This window comes from Carcharhinus amblyrhynchos, unplaced genomic scaffold (assembly GCF_965287045.1).
Source record: "Carcharhinus amblyrhynchos unplaced genomic scaffold, sCarAmb.v2.hapA chromosome_341, whole genome shotgun sequence".
NCBI lineage: Eukaryota > Metazoa > Chordata > Chondrichthyes > Carcharhiniformes > Carcharhinidae > Carcharhinus > Carcharhinus amblyrhynchos.
The window spans coordinates 27,105-48,005 of record NW_027650081.1 but is presented as its reverse complement, the minus strand read 5'-3'; the positions used below and the strand labels follow the sequence as shown (position 1 = coordinate 48,005).

The 20,901-nt window shown below is 43.2% G+C and overlaps 1 protein-coding gene across 1 annotated transcript in view; it reads right to left on the bottom strand.

Annotated features, from left to right (window-relative positions):
* LOC145339202 (cytospin-B-like) overlaps nt 1-15,378 on the bottom strand; it is a 71,164-nt gene extending 55,786 nt beyond the window's left edge. The window contains exon 1 of the mRNA XM_080183591.1: nt 15,008-15,378. The gene's annotated coding sequence lies outside the window, so the exon portion shown is untranslated. The remainder of the gene's footprint in view (nt 1-15,007) is intronic.
* Nucleotides 15,379-20,901: the final 5,523 nt, after the last annotated feature.

Genomic DNA, 20,901 nt, shown 5'->3' with positions numbered 1-20,901 from the left:
TGAATTTTGGCCACTCACCAAACTTTCCAGCTCTGCCCATTATGATGTGCGCTGTTGGTGAGGCCAGAAAATCCTGGTCAAGATGTGGAATCCTTTGTGGTGAAAATAAGAAACAGCAAAGGAAAAAGTCATTGGGTGGTCTGCATGATGGGTACCCTACCAGTAACTACATTGTAGGATAGAGTATACATCAAGAAATAATAGGAACTTGTAAGAAAGATAGTGCAATTGGGGAAGATTTTCAATGCAACCTACTGCGTGTTTCATAGAAGTGCAGGCAGTCCACCATGGACTGATGGTGGGAACATTCGGTTCCCCCATTGTCAGTGGGAGTTCCCACTGAATGCACATCTTGCCGCCATGAAACCTGCGGCAGGGGAGCGCTGTCAGCAGTGCCGTAAGGTCACACTGCCATGAACAACCAGAAAGTTCCGGCCATTGTGCGTGATTTTCATCTTCAAGTAGATTGTATGAATCAAAATTGTCAAATGTGGTCTGGAAGATGAGTTCATTCCAGTTTCTTAGAACAACGTCTTGTGGAATTGACCAAGGATCAGGCTATTTTATATCTGAGCTTGTACAATGAGATAAGAACATAAGAACATAAGAAATAGGAGCAGGAGTAGGCCATCTAGCCCTTCGAGCCTGCCCCGCCATTCAATAAGATCATGGCTGATCTGTCGTGGCTCAGTTCCACTTTCCCGCCCTCTCCCCATAACCCTTAATCCCCTCTCTTATCAAGAACCCATCAACCCACTTCTTAAAAATATTTAGCGAGGCAGCCTCCACCACTTCAACGGGCAGAGAATTCCAGAGATTCACCACCCTTTGAGTGAAGAAGTTCCTCCTCAACTCCGTTCTAAACCGCCTCCCCTTTATCTTGAGGCTGTGCCCCCTAGTCCTACTGTCCTTTCTGAGCGGGAAGAGTCTCTCCACCTCTATCCTATCCATCCCATTCATCATCTTATACGTCTCAATGAGATCTCCCCTCATTCTTCTAAACTCTAACGAGTACAAGCCTAGTTTATTCAGCCTCTCCTCATAGCTCAATCCCCTCAACTCCGGTATCAGCCTAGTAAACCTCCTCTGCACTCCCTCCAGGGCCAAAATATCCTTGCGCAGGTGCGGCGCCCAAAACTGCACACAGTACTCCAGCTGCGGCCTCACCAATGCCCTATACAGCTGCGCAAGACCTCCCTACTTTTATATTCAATCCCCCTCGCTATGAAGGCCAGCATCCCATTCGCCTTCCTGACCACCTGCTGCACCTGCAAGCTGGGTTTTTGCGACTCATGCACAAGGACCCTGAGGTCCCTCTGCACCGTCGCCTGCTGCAGTTTTTCGCCACGTAAGTAATAGTCCTTCCTACCATTCTTCCTACCAAAGTGGACCACCTCACACTTGCCAACATTAAATTCCATTTGCCATTTCCTGGCCCATAAGATAAGATTATGGCCCCTTACAATCAGAAACAGGAGAATTCATAATGAGGAATTGAAATTTGTACTTTGCTTCAAACTTCACAAAGGAAAACATGAATAATGTGCCAGATCCTGTGCGAGTCAGCTAGTGGAGGTATTCAGACATCTTCAACCTCTCTTTACAACAATCTGAGGTCTTTATCTGCTTCAAGAAGACAACCATCATCCCAGTTCCTAAGAAAAACCAAGCAGCATGCTTCAATGACTATCAGCTGGTGGCTCTGACATTCATCATTATGAAGTGCTTCGAAAGTTTAATCATGGCATGTACCAATTCCAGCCTCCCGGACTACCTGGATCCACTACAATCTGCTTGTCGCCGCAACAGATCCACAGCGGACACCATCTCCCTAGCCTTGCACTCAGTCCTGGAACGCCTAGATAACAAGGACACCTACATCAAACTCCTACATATTGACTACAGCTCAGCCTTCAACACTATTATTCCCATGAAACTCATCTCCAAACTCTGTGACCTGGGCCCCAGCTCCTTCCTCTGCGACAGGATCCTGAACTTCCTAACACGCAGACCACAATGAGTAAGGACAAGCAACAATACCCCCACCACGATTATCCTCAACACTGGTGCCCCACAAGGCTGTGTTCTCAGCCCCCTACTATACTCCTTGTACACCTATGACTGTATGGCCAAATTCCCCCCCAATCTGATTTTCAAATTTGCTGATGACACCATTATAGTGGGTTGGATCTCAATGTCAAGACTGAATACAGGAATGAGATAGAGAACCTAGTGAACTGGTGCAATGACAATAATGTCTTGAAAGCTACTTAGCAGATAGGAAGCAAAGAGTTGGCAATAAATGGGTCTTTTTTCTGATTGGCAGTCAGCGACCAGTGGGGTTCCGCAGGGATCTGTGCTAGGACCCCAACCGTTCACATTATATATTAATGATTTGGAAGAAGAAGCTAAATGTAATATCTCCAAATTTGCAGATAACACAAAGTTGGTTGAGAGGGTGAGCTGTGAGGAGGATGCCGAGATGGGAGGCAAGGGAGGAGATTGCAGAGCCTCTGGCTCTGATCTTCAGGTCGTCGTTGGTCACCGGTATAGTGCCAGAAGATTGGAGGTTAGCGAATGTTGTCCCATTGTTTAAGAAGGGGAATTATAGACCGGTGAGTCTTACTTCTGTTGTGGGTAAGGTTTTAGAAAAAATTATTAGGGATAGGATTTATAGTTATTTGGAGAGTAATGAAATGATTAGAGATAGTCAGCATGGTTTTGTGGAGGGTAGGTCGTGCCTTACTAACCTTATTGAGTTTTTTGAGAAAGTGACCAAAGAGGTGGATGGGGGTAAGGCAGTTGACGTGGTATATATGGACTTTAGTAAGGCGTTTGATAAGGTTCACCATGGAAGCCTTCTGCAGAAATTGCAGATGCATGGGATTGAGGGTGATTTAGGAAATTGGATTAGGAATTGGCTAGCAGATAGGAGACAGAGGGTGGTGGTTGATGGTAAGTATTCGACATGGAGTTCAGTTACGAGTGGTGTGCTTCAGGGATCTGTTTTGGGGCCACTGCTGTTTGTAATTTTTATTAATGATCTGGATGAGGGTATAGCTGGGTGGATTAGTAAATTTGCTGATGACACCAAAGTCGGAGGTGTGGTAGATAGTGAGGAAGGGTGTCTTAGTCTACAGGGAGACTTGGTCAAGTTGCAGAGCTGGGCCGAGAGGTGGAGGATGGAGTTTAATGCGGAAAAGTGTGAGGTAATTCACTTTGGCAGGAATAATGGATGTGTAGAGTATAGGGCTAACGGTAGGACTCTGAATAGTGTGGATGAACAGAGGGATCTAGGTGTATGTGTACATAGATCCCTGAAAGTTGGGAATCAAGTAGATAGGGTTGTTAGGAAGGCATACGGTGTCTTGGCGTTTATTGGTAGGGGGATTGAATTTAAGAGCCGCAGCGTCATGTTGCAACTGTACAAAACTCTGGTGCGTCCGCACTTGGAGTATTGTGTGTAGTTCTGGTCCCCACATTATAGGAAGGATGTGGAGGCTTTGGAGAGGGTGCAGAGGAGGTTTACCAGGATGTTGCCTGGTATGGAGGGGAGGTCCTATAAGGAGAGACTGAGGGATTTGAGGTTGTTTTCATTAGAAAGAAGGCGGCTGTGAGGGGACCTTATTGAAACATATAAGATGATCGGAGGTTTGGATAGGGTGGACAGTGATAGCCTTTTTCCTCGGATGGAGAAAGCTAGCACGAGGGGGCATAGCTTTAAATTAAGGGGTGGTAGTTATAGGACGGATGTCAGGGGTAGGTTCTTTACCCAGAGGGTGGTGAGGGATTGGAATGCCCTGCCTGCTGCAGTTGTGGATGCGCCTAGTTTGGGGGCGTTTAAGAGATCCGTGGATAGGTTTATGGATGGAAAGGGTTTGGTTTAGGTTAGAGGGTCGTTGTTTTTTAACTGGTCAGCGCAACATCGTGGGCCGAAGGGCCTGTTCTGCGCTGTAATGTTCTATGCTTCAGTGTGATTTGGACAGCCTGAGTGTGTGGACATCTGTATGGCAGATGCAGTATAATGTGGATAAATGTGAGATTATCCACTTTGCTAGCAATAATACGAAGACAGATTATTACTTGAATGGGTGTAAATTGAGAGAGGTGGATACTCAACAAGATCTTGGAGTCCTCGTGCATCAGTCACTGAAAGTAAACATGCTGGTACAACAGGCAGTAAAGAAGGCAAATGGTATGTTCACCTTCACAGCAAGAGAATTTGAGTTTAGGGATAAGAATGTTTTGCTGAAATTGTATAAGGTATTAGTGAGGCCACACCTGGAGTACTGTGCACAGTTTTGGTGTCCTTATTTGAGGAAAGATGTCCTTGCTATAGAGAGAGTACAGCAAAGGTTTACCAGGCTGATTCCTGGGATGGCAGGTCTGTCATAAGAGCGACTAAGTCGGTTAAGATTATATTCACTGGAGTTTAGAAGAGTGAGAAAGGATCTCATAGAAATTAATAAAATTCCAACAGGGTTAGACAGGGTAGATTCAGAAAGAACATTCCCAATGGTGGGGGAGTCCAGAACTAGGATCATAGTTTGAGTATAAGGGGTAAATCTTTTAGAACTGGGCGAGGAGAAATTTCTTCACCCAGAGGGTGGTGAATGTGTGGAATTCACTGCCACAGAAAGTAGTTGAGGCCAAAATGTTGTGTAATTTCAAGAAGAAATTACATATAGCTCTTTGGGCTAAAGGGATCAAAGGATATGGGAGGAAGGAGGATCAGGATATTGAATTCAATGATCAGTCATGATCAAGATGAATGGTGGAGCAGGCTCAAAGGGCCAAATGGCCTACTTCTGCTTCTGGTTTCTATGTTTCTAAGATGAATTAATGATTCCCTTCTAAAGGATACTTTCAGAAAGAGTGATCACAATATAATTTCACATTCGGCTTGAGGTGAGAAATTTGTATCTGAAACTAGTGTCTTAAACTGAAATAAAGGGATCCTCTTGGAAGGAGCCATCATAGTATAGTTGAACTTAAAATAAAGGTGGAGGGCAAAAAGGTAAAATCCAATAAAATGTCTTGTACTTAAACAAAATGGGATGAGGGAGGTGTTAGCTAAGGTAGACTGGGAGCAAAGACATTATAGTGGGACAATTGAGGAGCAGTCAAGGACTTTCAAAGTAACTTTTCACAGCACTCAGCAAAACTATATATCAGTGATAAGAAAGAACTGTAGGAAAAGAGGTAATCAGACATGGATATCTAAGGAAATGAAGGAGGGCTTCAAATTGAAAGAAAACGCATGGAGTGGCAGAGATTAGTGGGAAACTAGAAGATTGGGAAATCCTTAAAGGTTAACAGAAAGCCATGAAAAAAGCTATAAAGTAAGATAGTTTACTCTCATAACCTAACTCAGAATATAAAAACAGACAACAAAGGTTTCTACAAATCGATAAAACAAAAGATGTTCCAATAAACATTGGTCCTTTAGAGGATGAGAAGGGAGATTTAATAATGACTGAGGTTGAACAGGTATTTTGTGTCAGTCTGCACAGTGGAAGACACAAATAACATGCCAAAAATTGATGACAAGGAAGAAAATAGTTTTGATAATAGTCTTTATTTTCACTAGTAGATCATTTGCCTGTGAAGAGCTTCCACAATTCAGAGACAGTCCAGAAATGATCCCATGATAAAGTTTATTTATTAGTCACAATTAAGGCTTACATTAACACTGCAATGAAGTTACTGTGAAATTCTCCTAGTTGCCACAGTCCAGTGCCTGTTGGGTCAATGCACCTAACCAACATGTCTTTCATACTGTGGGAGGAAACTGGAGCACCCATAGGAAAACCACACAGACACGGGGAGAACATCAGACTCCACACAGGCAGTGATCCAAGCCAGGAATCAAACCCAGGTTTCCGAGCAGCAGTTCTAACCACTGTGCGACCGTGCCGCTCAGGGGAAGGTGATGGATATGGTATTGAAAAGAACGATAGCTGGAATGCATTGTATGCCTCCTGATTTAAGAGCATATGTGACAGGAAAGCTTGGTTGACCATCCAAGGTGGGTGACTATTGTGGGGAATTTAATCATCATTCCTTCTAGTCTGTGTGGAAGAGTTCTTGAAGGACATCCTGGTATTGTCTGGGTGAAGGAATTAGCATGTGGTTATTTTTCATGGCCCAGTCTGGATGCTCAGATTGAAGAAAAAGTGGGATAATGTCAATCCTGTGCACAAGTAAAAAATACACCAGCATCGACTCTTTTACACCGTTCAGAGTGACCTAAAATGCCATGGAAATAACTGAATATAGATTTTGCTGGTCCATTTGAGGGTTACATGTTCTTAGTTATCATTGGTTCACTTCCAAAGCAGCCAGAAGTTATTATCAAGAGATCTACTATAACTGAACAAACAATTGAAAAACATGATGAAACCTTTGCAAGATTTAGTAAACCAAAACAGATTGTTGGTGATAATTTTTCACAGTTTACTTCATAAGAGTTTGAGGATTATCTCAAAACTTCATAATACTCAGCAAATAAAATCTGCACTTTATCATTCATCAACCAATGGATTAGCTGAAAGATTCACACAATCCTTGACACATTCTTTAAAAGTCTCAAGAGAACAAGATTCATTGTCACATCGTGTGAATAGCTTTTTAGCATTTTATAGAAACACTACTCCTGCGACCACCCAAGTTCACCCACATTACTCTCTTAAAGCAAAAGTTGAGATCAACATGAGGTTATTACCTCCAGAAACTTCCGAGATAGTCAACAACAACCTCATGTTGCTGGATAAAAAGTGAGGGCAAAACAGCATTCATTTTAAAGAGGAGATTGAGTGTTAGTGCATAATGATGCCACAAATAAGAAATACATACCAACCATTGTTTTAGCAAAAACAAGTCCAATTTCTTACACACTTCAAACTGAAGATGAACTAGTTTGGCATTGCTATGCTGACCAACTGCTGTCATCATCGTTATGCACAGTGGTTGGAACTGCTGCTCAGAAACCTGGGTTTGATTCCTGGCTTGGATCACTGCCTGTGTGGAGTCTGATGTTCTCCCCGTGTCTGTGTGGTTTTCCTATGGGTGCTCCAGTTTCCTCCCACAGTATGAAAGACATGTTGGTTAGGTGCATTGACCCAACAGGCACTGGACTGTGGCAACTAGGAGAATTTCACAGTAACTTCATTGCAGTGTTAATGTAAGCCTTAATTGTGATTAATAAATAAACTTTATCATGGGATCATTTCTGGACTGTCTCTGAATTGTGGAAGCTCTTCACAGGCAAATGATCTACTAGTGAAAATAAAGTGATTTTGCAGTACCAGGGTCAGCCTTTTTTTCTACTAAAGGAGCTGGCCTAAAAATGTCAGCCTCATTTTCTTTATGTTTTAACAATGTTAGAGGGTGTGGATTTTAACAGAGAAAAGAATGTGGTTTTCATCTGCAGATTCAACTAACAGCAACAGATTTATTCCAGCAGCTCTATCCTGAAGAGTACAAACTGAAAGTAAACCAGTAGCCTACAACACCCTAATGACATCACCATCAAATCATGTGATCAGTTCTGATAGCAACCTGCAACCCTTTTAAATATATAACATTCGTTCCCCCTTCTCTGGTCATGACAACAAATTACTGCAATGTTAAACATAGGATCAATAATACTCCAGATACGGTACAGTGCATCATTAATCATTATACACAGCCAATAAGAAAGCCCATCAGGAGGATGCCTATTTCTCTTTGGTTGTAGACAATGTTCTTGACCCTAAAATGATTTTGACCTTCAGTAGATACTTCTTCACTTGGAACTAATGCTGTATTATTCTCATATCATATAGAGGCTCAGGCACAATCACCAAACAAACCAGATTCAACTAAGTCTCCCGTCATAGCAATCACAACATGAGGGACTAAAGATATTCGTACTTTGTCATCTTTGAGTGCTTCTTTTCATAGCAAAACTTTCAGTTTATACTTTTCTTTCTGTTAAAACCTACAACCCCTAACATTGTTAGAAAATAAAGAAAATGAGACTGACATTATTAGCCCAGTTTCTTCAGTAGAAGATAACAGGCTGATCCTGAGTTGGGGGATCAAACAGTCAACTAGAACTCAATCAGAATCAAAACTGAATGTTATCATTTGAAAGATAAAGTGCTAATGTGGAAATGGGAATCACTACAAATCCAGCCAGTGAGGAATGAGCAGTAGATCTGTGATGATACTGTGCCTTTAAGAAATGCATTTCTGAAAGGGAATGTTTTATACTTCAGCTCCGATTATGGTGCTAATTGTCGATGGCTGGCAGCCACCTGCTGATACTGCAGAAGATTAATTGCTCCTAGTTATTGGAGTGTTTGCTTAACCTGTGTTAATGCATTATTGTTATTCTCAGAATTGTCCCTTGAGGTTTCAGAGTAAGGTTTTGCTTAACCTGTGTTAATGCATTATTGTTATTCTCAGAATTGTCCCTTGAGGTTTCAGAGTAAGGTTTGTTTAGATTAATTGACGAGAAAATTGTGTGTGGGTGGAGCTAGTCTTGCAGAGAGAAAAAAGCAGACAGTTGCAGTTTGAATTTGGAAAAGAGCAGAAGCTCTTTTTCTCTCTCTCTTTTTAAACAGAAGTCTGGGGACCTGCTAGAAAAGAGGCCTCTCTCTCCCGAGGTCTGCAAAAGGCAAGCAGTGATTTTGCCCCCCCTCTCTCACTGGAGTTCTGCTGTGTGAAGACAGGTTTTCCTTTAGAGACTGCTGTCTGACAATCAGAAGATTGGTGTCTCTCTGTATCTCTACCGAGAGGAATTATAAGGCTGGAGGATTTAGAATTTACATTAGCCTGTGTGTCTTACTAACTGATTCTGAAGAGAAATTCATGTCTATGGGGATATTGTTTAAATTGAAATTTGTTTGTTTTAATAAAAACTTCCTGGTGGATCAATAGAATCACACCTGAGTGAAACACCTTATGCTCACACTAATGCCAAAATCAAGAAAAGTTGGGGTCTAGGTTAACTTCTTAAGATACCTTGGAGTTTTGGATCTGGTCCCTAACAATTCATCAAGTGGTTGTTTCTTCTAAGTGTTGTAATAAAATTTTACGAGCGGCTCCTGAAATTCAAATGGCAAATCACTAGGGAATTAGAAAAATGCAGTCTAAAATAATCAAATATTTTTATTAGCCTGAATTGCATAGACCTAGTTAAATTCTGGCAGACATATCATACATATCAGCTAGTGGGGTAACCACAAGCATCAACTAAACTTGCACCCTTAATTCTGATACCAGCTTTTGAAAAACTGGGTCTTCAGAGAGCATGGAGGACCCCTACCTAAAACACATGGGGATCAATATATTTCAACAATTATGGGAGTTCCAATAAGATTTCTTGAGGTGGTGTCTTTGGCGAAAATTACAGTAAGGTTGTGGAAAAATGAATTTAATTCTTTTTGGTTATGGGTTATCTATTGAAATACAATCAGATCCACGCTGAAATTTTATGTCACAAATATACAAATAAATTATGAATAGTTGGAGAATAAAATATTTTTGAAGTCTTCAGTTTATCATCCACAATTGCAAGGAGCATTAGAAAGATGGCATCAAACTTTAAAGACCATGATTAAAACCTATTGTCAGGAATGTTGTAATGATTAGAACAAAAGGATTGCACTTTTACTGTTTGCCATTTGGGATGCCCCTAATGAATCAACAGAATTCAGTCCTTTTGAACTAACATATGGGCCTGAGGTGTTTGGACCCCTTAAATTAATGAAGGAAAAAATTACAAATCAGAGTCAAGAGACTCCTGTCAAATTTCTGCGAATGAGTAACCACAAGAATGATCCCAGGAATTAAAAGCCTGATGTATGAGGAGCATTTGAGTACTCTGGGTCTATACTCGATGGACTTTAGAAGGATGAGGTGGGATCTCATTGAAACTTACTGAATATTGGAAGGCCTGGATAGAGTGGATGTGAAGAAAATGTTTCCACTTATAGGAGAGACTAGGATCCGAGACCACAGCCTCAGAATAAAGGGATGACACTTTAGAACTGAGATGAGGAGGAATTTCCTCTGTCAGCGGATGGTGAATCTATGGAATGCATTTCCACAGAAGGCTATGGACTGTTGAGAGTATTTAAGACAGAGATAAATAAGTTCTTGATTGGCAAGAGGTTCAAAGGTTTTCAGGAAAAGGCAGGAGAATGGGGTTGAGAAACTAATCAGCCATGACTGAATGGCACAGCAGACTCGAAGAACCAAATGGCCCAATTCTGCTTCTATATCTTATGGTTTTATGGTCAAATAGTGTGAATTGGCCAAAGAACATTTGAAACGCATTCAACACACAATGCAAGCTGGAGTAAATAAAAATGCCAAAGCTTGATAATGTGTCACTGGAAACAACCTCTCCATGTGTGATTCTATTGATCCACTAGGAAACTTTTATTAAGTGAGGTTCACTGCACCTCATCATATCAAAACGAATCTCAATGATGTAAATTATATAATGAGTACTCCAGACAGGGGGAAATGTTAGCGAGTGTGTCACATTAATATGTTAGAGTGATATTATGACAGGAAAGATGGTCAGGATAAGAATGTATTTACAGTGATTAAGGAAGTAGGGGGTGAAATTAAATTATCAGAATACTCTGAGAATGAATCAGAAGTCAAAACTTCTAAAGTCAATCTTCCAGTAATTAGATTGGATAATATTAAGCTATTTTCCAGAAAACCATCGAGGTAACTTACAAAAGATATTCCAAATTCATAAACTGATTTGCACGAATAGACCATAGAAAACATCTTTGGCCATACATAATGTAGGAGGTGTGTTACACATAATGCAACATCCTCAGACTCAATCCAAAGATGTTAGCTCAAATGAAGGAAGAATCAAGATCATGCAAGAAAATTACATTATTGGATCGAGTCACAGTAGCTGGAGCTCACCTATTGTAATGGTACCAAAACTGGATGGATCACTGTGATTATGTATTGATTATCGCAAAGTTAATTGATATCAAAGGCGGATATATATCCAATTCCACAGTTAGACTGCACTGAAAAGTTTGGACAGGCAATGTATGCTACAAAAATTGAAGTGATATTGGCAAGTTCCATTGACCGACACGGTGAAAAAAAAGAGCTTTTGTAACCCCAAATACACTTATCAATGCAACGTCATTCCTATCAGAATGAAAAATGCATTAGTAACTTTTCAAATGTTAACTAAAATAGTCACTGGAGGATTCTGCCATGGTGCGGTATATATTGATGATTTGGCTATATTCAGCTAACCCTGGGAGGAATATTGACAGTACTTCAGCTTGCAGAGAGCTAATTTGGTCCCAAAATTGGCAAGAAGTGAATTTGCCAAAGCAAACGTAACTTATTTGGGCCACGCTGTGGGACAAGGCCAGGAGTGTCTACAGAAAAAAAAGAGCAAAGGCTATTTGTCTCAAACAAGTGATTTTGGGGTTTGTAGGCATGAATGGATTCTATCAAAAATTTCCATATAGCTCCATATTTCATTCAGCACTGTACTTGCTCCCCGATGTGGGTATGCCGGCGTTGGACTGGCGTAAACACAGTAAAAAGTCTGACAACACCAGGTTTGGTGTTGTCAGACTTTTTACTGTGTTTGCTCCCCGACACATTTGTAAAGAAAGACAAGAAATTTAAGTACTCAAAGGAGTGTCAAAGTTCTTTTGGCAGCTTGAAAGCTATATTGACTGGTTCTAGCAGCGCCAAATGATACTTTGCTGTTTAAAATGCCTGTTGATGCCAGTGACCTTGCTGTTGGTGCAGTTTTATTCTAGGAGGATGAAATGGAGATCGAATGGCCAATTAGTTATTCTTCTCAGAAGTTGAATTTTTGCCAGCAAAAGTATTCATCTGTGTAAAAATGAGACTTTGGGCACGGTGTAACCTGCTGTTCTCGCCACCCTCCCACTACAGCGAGATCAGAGAATTTGGCACGCAGCTAAATCTCCATTCACTGCGACGGGATGGGAAATTCCTGCCGGTGGGAACGGTGGTAAGATTCCGGCCTTTGAGTGTGTTGTTGGCTCTACAACATTTTGAAATTTACATATCCGACAACTCTGTGGACCACAATCTGTAGGACGGGGTGGCACAGCGGTTAGCACTGCTATTCACAGTGCCAGGGATCCAGGATCGATTCCCGGCTTAGGCTTGTACTCGTTAGAGTTCAGAAGAATGAGGGGAGATCTCATTGAGACGTATAAGATGATGAATGGGATGGATAGGATAGAGGTGGAGAGACTCTTCCCGCTCAGAAAGGATAGTAGGACTAGGGGGCACAGCCTCAAGATAAAGGGGGGAGCGATTTAGAACGGAGTTGAGGAGGAACTTCTTCACTCAAAGGGTGGTGAATCTCTGGAATTCTCTGCCCGTTGAAGTGGTGGAGGCTGCCTCGCTAAATATTTTTAAGACGCGGGTTGATGGGTTTTTGATAAGCGAGGGGATTAAGGGTTATGGGGAGAGGGCGGGAATGTGGAACTGAGCCATGACAGATCAGCCATGATCTTATTGAATGGCGGGGCAGGCTCGAAGGGCTAGATGGCCTACTCCTGCTCCTATTTCTTATGTTCTTATGTCACTGTCTGTGTGGAGTTTGCATGTTCTCCCTGTGTCTGCATGGGTTTCCTCCCACATTCTGAAAGACAGGTGTCGGGGTGTGGCGACTAGGGGAATTTCACAGTAACTTCATTGCAATGTTAATGTAAGCCTTGCTTGTGACTAATAAATAAATTTTTAACTTTAACTATAATCATCAAACCTTTTTATCAAAATTTCATACCACTTAATGCAAGGGGAGTGGAATATAAGAATAGGGACATTTTACCACAGGTGTATGGGGCATTGATGCGACTACATCTGGAGGACCGTGTACAGTTTTGGTCTCCTTACTTAAGGAAGAATGTAATAGCATTAGAGGGTTCACTCGAGTGACTCCTGTAATGAGGAACTTATCATACGAGCAATGGCTTTAGAGTTTACAGTTTAAAATTAAGGGGTCTCCCATGGAGACGAGAATCTTTTTTCTCTTGGAGGGTTGTTGGAATGGGAAATTCTCTTTCCGAGAGTATTGGAGGCAGAGTCATTGAAATTTTTTATAAGGCTGTAGATTTGTGATTGATTGACAAAGAAGTCAAAAGATAGCAGGGTAGACAGGAAAACAGAATTGAGGTCAGATTAGTCCTGGTCTTGTTAAATGACAGAGCCGGCTCCTCCCCCTGTTTTAATTCACATGCCCATATCTATCCTATTGGACTTTAAAGATTCTGTGGAGGCCAATAATCTCAGCCACAATCTTACTGAATGGTGGGACAGGTTTGAGAACTGGTATGGCAGAGAGATACCCATACTGCAATCCATAAACCCTACCCCAGAGAAGGGCGAGACGTTCTCTGGTTTGAATAATGCCCCTCCATTCTTGGTGCTAACTCAAATTCTCGGTGTGGTTCTCACTAAGGTATCTGTGATGGCACACAGAGGAGTCAATGTTGTCTGCTCCCCAGCAACCACAACATGTCCAGAGAAGCCCACTGTCCAGAACATTTACAAGTTTGCCTGTTTTCAAGCTCCTCATGAGCTAGGATGAGCCTGAGAATTCAACTCTCCCTCACCCCAACCTCCACCCTTACTGCCCTCCCCCTGCTACCCAACTCCTGCAACCCCTAATCCTATCCCGAGCTCTAGGCACCTCTCCCACCCAGCTCCCTCCCATCCCCAGCCCTCAATCTTGTTACCCAGACCACCACATCCCACACTCAGCCTCACCCACACACAGACGCTGTCTGCAGCACTGGTCCACTGAAACTTCAGCAAAGCTCCTCAAGATATTAAAGTTAAGACCGAGAGTCGGCAGCCAGTAAGTCAGGTGGTTGAAGGATCAGGGCTCACCTTTAAAATATCACAGGCCCAACGGATCCAGTAGAGGACCCTACAGCTCCAGGCCAGGTCTCTTGACTTCCCTGGTGTTAAGGAAGAGCTAAGATAAGATTGCAGCTGTGAAGGTAGAGTATGGGGACCAAGGACCCAGTGGAATGTTGATGAGGAGGAAGGGCATGGGTTGGCACTGGAGAGTTGAGCAGACAGAAGGGATTGACACTGGGTGCCTTTTGGTGATCTATTTACTCCTAACTGTACATGCGTCCACTTTCAGGATTATTTATTTATAGCTCATGGATCTTGTTACTCTGGAAACTTGACATTTATAAACAGGACAGTGCACGACTAAAGCTAGGCCCTTATCTCATCTCATGGGGTCTCCAATTAACTGCAGCCTGAATATGGCCCCATACATCCCAGCACAACCCCCTCAACCGGATCCACCTAATACGGTTCATTGACAGTAAGACAAACTTCATGCAGCTTAACACGTCAGCCAGTCACTGATTGAATCAGTGAGCGGGAGCCAGCAGATCTCATTCACCAACAGCCCAAATACTGATCCCAAACCCAGGCCCTGACCCAAACCAACCAGGACTGCAAATCTTAAACCCTCAAACTCGGGTGCTGACCCCAAACATTGACCTTAAATCAATTATCCCAATTATTAACCCGTCCCATGGAACTAATTATTGGTTTTGATTTGCTCACCCAGTAGAATTTCAAATATGTGAAGCATGTGGAGTGAGTTTGGAAACAGTCATTAATCGATTTAGCAATTTCAGATCATTGCTGACACATAGGTCGAACCCTCCACACAAGCCCTGTGTAGGTGGAGTGAGAATGAATGAATTCCCTACACAATCATGGATCTTCTTTCAAATAACTTTAAACAAATTTTTAAATTAACTCATCAGAGATGTCACTTTTAGGATCTTCACATACACACATACATGGACAGAGCATACACACACACACACACACACACACACACACACACACACACACACACACACACACACACACACAGATGAAGAGCACACACAAATACACACATCTACACAGACACACACACACGTACATTGGGCACAATACTCACCTCACGTGGTCCAAATCACACCTGATGGTCAATCAGAGTTTGACCCAAGCTCTCGCAGGATGCTCCTTGTTCAGTGCAAGTTCAGTGTCCCAGGCAGGAAAAGCACATATATCAACAAGACATCGAGAACAGCTGCTATCCGAGAGCAGAAGGAAGTAATGTCCCAGCCTCAAGCGCATTCGCTGCACTGGGAGAAAATACCAATACCGGCTCCAATTCCGCTGCTAAATTAACCCTGTAAGGGACTCCGCAACATCTCTGTCCAAAAACAGCAGTGGCAATGAATTGCTCTCCACAAGTATTCTGCTGCAGAAGCTTCAGATACCTGATTGCTTATTCAGAAAAGCTCCCAGATTTTTTAATCAGGAATTGTAGAGGGTGACAGGGCAGAGGCAGTGGTAATAGCAAGAGGAAGTTACAAACCTTCACAATTAGTCAGCGTGTCGCAAGTCTGCTGACAGGTTCAGCTCAGCCACATCCTCTTTGCTGTGGAACAAGGATTGAAACAGCCTCAGCTTCACAATATTGCAGAAGCTCCAAGTCTGAGGCTGGAAACACTAATCCCAGTGACGGGCAGTTTACAAGCTGGCAGTCAGTCCTGCACTGTGATTTCACATTACAGGCTCCACCTTTAAAACAAGGCACCGCTTATTAAAATAACAACTACAACTCACATTTATATAACACCTTTAACATAGCTCTTCACAGAAATTTAATGAATCAACATTTCATTCTGCCCAGATAAGGGCTGAGATTCACCCAGCCCACTAGCCCCTGGCAGGAATCCTGATGGCCTACTGAACCAGGCGTCAGGCCTAAAACAGACTTCCTGTCGGGCTGCACACCTGTCGCAAGGCTCTCAGTCCATCACACTGGCACGGATGAGGTTCCCATCCAGAGCAGGCTGGAACCCAACAAATATTCAAAAAGCCTAAAATACTTTTAGTTATTGGTTTGGAATCAGGATTCATGCCCTTCCGGCAGAAGGTGTGGGCGCCTGCAACTTGCTGCCAGGGAGGTAGTGGAAGCAGATACGATAGTGACTTTTAAGGGGCGTCTTGACAAATACATGAATAGGATGGGAACAGAGGGATATGGTCCCTGGAAGGGTAGGGGGTTTTAGTTCAATCGGGCAGCATGGTCAGTACAGGCTTGGAGGGCCAAAGGGCCTGTTCCAATAATTTTCTTGTTCTTTGTTCTATGTGAAGAACCCCCGCCTCATCCTTTAAATTGAAAATGTAGCAGGGTTCAGTTGATGCAGATCCTGACAAAGCTTTGGAGCCCAAGGGCAGGATGCAGGGGGGCAAGAAGATAAAAGCTAGACCATGTGCTCACTGGGATACAGTTCCTGAAGGTGCTGACTCTCACTGGGATACAGTTCCTGAAGGTGCTGACTCTCACTGGGATACAGTTCCTGAAGGTGCTGACTCTCACTGGGATACAGTTCCTGAAGGTGCTGACTCTCACTGGGATACAGTTCCTGAAGGTGCTGACTCTCACTGGGATACAGTTCCTGAAGGCGCTGACTCTCACTGGGATACAGTTCCTGAAGGCGCTGACTCTCACTGGGATACAGTTCCTGAAGGTGCTGACTCTCACTGGGATACAGTTCCTGAAGGTGCTGACTCTCACTGGGATACAGTTCCTGAAGGTGCTGACTCTCACTGGGATACAGTTCCTGAAGGTGCTGACTCTCACTGGGATACAGTTCCTGAAGGTGCTGACTCTCACTGGGATACAGTTCCTGAAGGTGCTGACTCTCGCTGGGATACAGTTCCTGAAGGTGCTGACTCTCGCTGGGATACAGTTCCTGTAGGTGCTGACTCTCACTGGGATACAGTTCCTAAAGGTGCTGACTCTCACTGGGATACAGTTCCTGAAGGCGCTGACTCTCACTGGGATACGGTTCCTAAAGGTGCTTATTCTCAGTCTTGGATGACCCCCCATTGATGCAAAGCATTGTGAACTGAATCACGATGTGTTAAGGGGTAAAATGGCCAGTTTCTCCTTCCATTCGGGAGAGATTGCTGTTACTGTGTGCTGATATTGAAATCGGTGCCTGACCTCAATTCAGCTGCAGACAATGGTGGAACAAAGTGACTCTTATGGACAAAACAAGTGTTATGGATTCCTCTGAACACTGAATAAAGCCAACTGAAAATCTCTCTGTCGAACATTGTGATACCAGAATGTTTCAAGGAGAGAAAATGTGTGCCTGTTATATATTGTGCAGGTCAGAATGAAATTTGGAGCAGATATTTTAAGAAATGGAATTTCACAGCATGACGTGTCATCCCAAATAGGTCATGTCACCAAACACAAGAGTGTGATAGTGCAGCAAGATAGAAAATGGAGATAGGACTGAAGTGTGCACAAGTTAGGTTGCCAAAAAATGTTTAAAGTAAATACAGTTCCAAAACCAATTATGACCCCACTCCAGTCAACACTCTGTTCACAGTTACACCGAAAGTGAACAGTGCCATTACTTCCCCCTTGAACAAATCAACTCAAACCAATGCACCCTCCAAATAGGCCAGCCAAACTTCACAGCAGCAGCAACTGCACCTCCCCCCCCAGTCTTACACAACTCATGTACAAAGAGCCCGCTAATAGGTAAGAGATGCTACCAATCTCATCACATTATTACTTTCTAAAAGATCATTACTGTCTGTGTTGTAATTTGCTAGTTTCTATGATGTTTATGACATGCCGGAATTACTCTTTGTTCCATGTATTGCTTTCCATATATTGTAATGTCTATGCCAGGTATATTGCTCTATATTCCTCAATATATGCACAATTTATCTTATTATTTTAAACCTGTGTTTATTACTATTGGTTGCTGAGTAACAGATTCCCTGAACTCCCTGCAAATCCAGCAACATATTCCCAGTGAGAGACAGAAGAGCAATAATGCCGACTTTGGCCCTGCAGCTTCTACAGTACAAATAACTTCCACATGTCTGTGTAACTCAGTTTAACCAGTCTCTTGTCGATGTCACTGGAATCAATGCACAATAAAACATTTACAAAGCTACATTATAATTGCTGCAAAATACTTGTCACCCAGAGTCAGGTGAGATATGGTTAGTGTTGTCCTGTATCCAGTGAATGATATCACACACCAGATGAAAATTACAGAATGATGGTGCAGTATCAGACCACAGAGAAGGTTTTTGTGGTGCAGTGGGTAGTATCCCTGCGCTGCGTTCGAGTCCCAGCCTATGACTAGATGGCCAAGGAAGGTGCATTCATAACAGCCAAAGAGGCTGAGTACATCAGGCTGCAAATTCTTCCAAACATGCCAATGGCAGACAGTGAGAGTGGGAGAAACTCCTGGTCAGCCATGCTTGATGCAGAGTGGCATTCCTCGAGTTATAAGCCCCTGTTGACAGGCCAATGACCTGTTCCAGAAATAACTAGCTAAAGAAACAGACACAAGACTGCCTTAGATGTGGCAAAACAATTGGACGGATCAGACCACAACAATCGCAATCATAACTTGGAAAGTTAGGGTAGGGCTCTTCCCTCTCTATTCCCTTTCTCCGTTCTTTCACTCCATTGTCTCTCTCTCTCTATTCTCTCCTTCTCTCACTACTCTCTCTCTCTTCGTTTTATATAATAAGTGGCAGAACCCTTATGAGCATTGCCATACAGAGGAATTTGGGTGTACAATTCCACAGATCCTTGAAATTGGCGACACAAATGGATAAGGTGGTCAAGAAGATATACAGCATGCTTGCCTTCATTGGCTGGAGGAGAAAAGTCGGCAAGTTATGTTATAGCTGTATAAAATTTTAGTTAGGCTGCATTTGGAACATTGTATGCATTTCTGGTTGCCACACTACCAGCACAATGACAGTGGTTAGCACTGCTTCTCACAGCACCAGGGACCCGAGTTCAAGTCCCAGCTTGGGTCACTGAGTGGAGTTTGCACATTCTACCCGTGTCTGTGTGGGTTTCCTCTGGGTGCTCCAGTTGCTTCCCACTGTCCAAAGATGTGCGGGTTAGCTGCACTGCCCTGCTAAATTCTTCCTCAGTGTACCCGAACAGGCACCAGAATGTGGTGACTAGGGGATTTTCATAGTAACTTCATTGCAGTGTTAATATAAGCTTACTTGTGACACTAATAAATAAACTTAAACTTACCAGAAGGATATGGATGCGTCGGAGAGGGTGAAAAGAATGTTTATCGGTTGTTGCCTGGTCTGGAGAGTTTTAAGTGTGAAGTGAAGTTGGATAAACTTGGATTGTTTTCACTGAAAAGACAGAGGTTGAGGGGAAACCTGATAGAGGTCTATAAAATAATGAAAGGCACAGAGAGGGTGGATAGTCAGAGTCTTTTCCTCAAGGTAGACAGGTCAACTATAAGTGGGGGAAAGTTCAGGGAGACATGCAGGGAAAGCTTTTCACACTGAGGTTGGTGAGTCCCTGGAAAGCACTGCCAATGGAGATGGTGGCAGCAGGCACGCTAACAACGTTCAAGGTGCATCTTGATAGATACCTGAATGGGAAGTGAACAGAGGGATAGAAACTATGTATTGGCACTGGCTTGGTGGGCTAAAGATCCTGTGCTGTACTGTTCTTTGTTCTATTCTCTCTACTCTCACTCTATAAGAACATAAGAACGGGGAGCAGGAGTCGGCAATTCAGCCCCTCAAGTCTGCTCTGCTATTGAATACAATCGTGGCTAGTCTTGTCTCGGGCTCAACTCTACTTTCCTGCCCATTCTCCATACCCTTCAGCCCACTGCTAATTAAAAATCTGTCCTCTGTCTTTCTCCTCCTCAAATTTACTCAACATCCCAGCATTCACCCTACTCTGGGGTAGTGAATTCCAAGATTCACATCTCGCTGACAAGTAGTTTCTCATTGTTCCAGAGGAGAAGTTGGAGTGGTGATTCAGTGGAGAGCGCTAGCAGGTAAGAGGGATTTTTACTTTCCTTTTATTTTCAGAGTTTTTTTCCTAAGACAGCCGGAAGTAGGCCCCAGTGAGACCTGGGAAGTTTCTTTTTCGCCCAATAAATTTGAATAGGGAGGAAACCCGAGACTCTACATGTCTAACATCTCCCACCCTCCCTCCTCCTCTAACCTAAAAAAAGACAGAGCAGATAAGCTTCCTTCTTTTTTTTTCGCTTCTTCCTCTAACTTGGGTGAGGGAATATCAGGCAAGATCTTTCTTTCTATCTAGAAAGAATGGCAGGAAAGGCAGTGCAATGTTCCTCCTGCAAAATGTTTGAGGTGAGGGATGCTGTCAGTGTCTCTGCTGATTTCACCTGTGGGAAGTGCACCCATCTCCAGCTCCTCAAAAACCATGTTAGGGAACTGGAGCTGGATGAACTTCGGATCATTCGGGAGGTGATCATAGATAAAAGCTTCAGGGATTTAGATACTGCGAAGAATGAAAATAGATGGGTGATGGTGAGAGGGGTTGGGGGGAAGCAGCCAGTGCGGGAATCCCCTGTGGTCATTCCCCTCAGCAACAAGTATACCACATTGGATACTGTTGAGGGGGATGACCTACCAGTGGTAAGCCAGGATGAGCGGATCTCCAGTACTGAGTCTGTCCCTGTGCCTCAGAAGGGAAGGGGGAGAGCAGGAGAGCAACAGTAATTGGGGACGTGATGGTAGAGGGACAGATAAGAGGTTCTGCAGCAGCAAGAGACTCAAGGATGGAATGTTGCCTCCTGGGTGCAAAGGTCCGTGACGTCTTGGACCGTGTTTTCAGGATCCTTAATGGGGAGGGGGATCAGTCGCAGATCATGGTGCACATTGGTACCAATGACATAGGCAGAAGAGATGGGGATTTAAAACTGGAATTTAGGGAACTAGGATGGAAGCTGAGAGCCAGGACAAAGCATCTCTGGTTTGTTGCCGGTGCCACGTGCTAGCGAG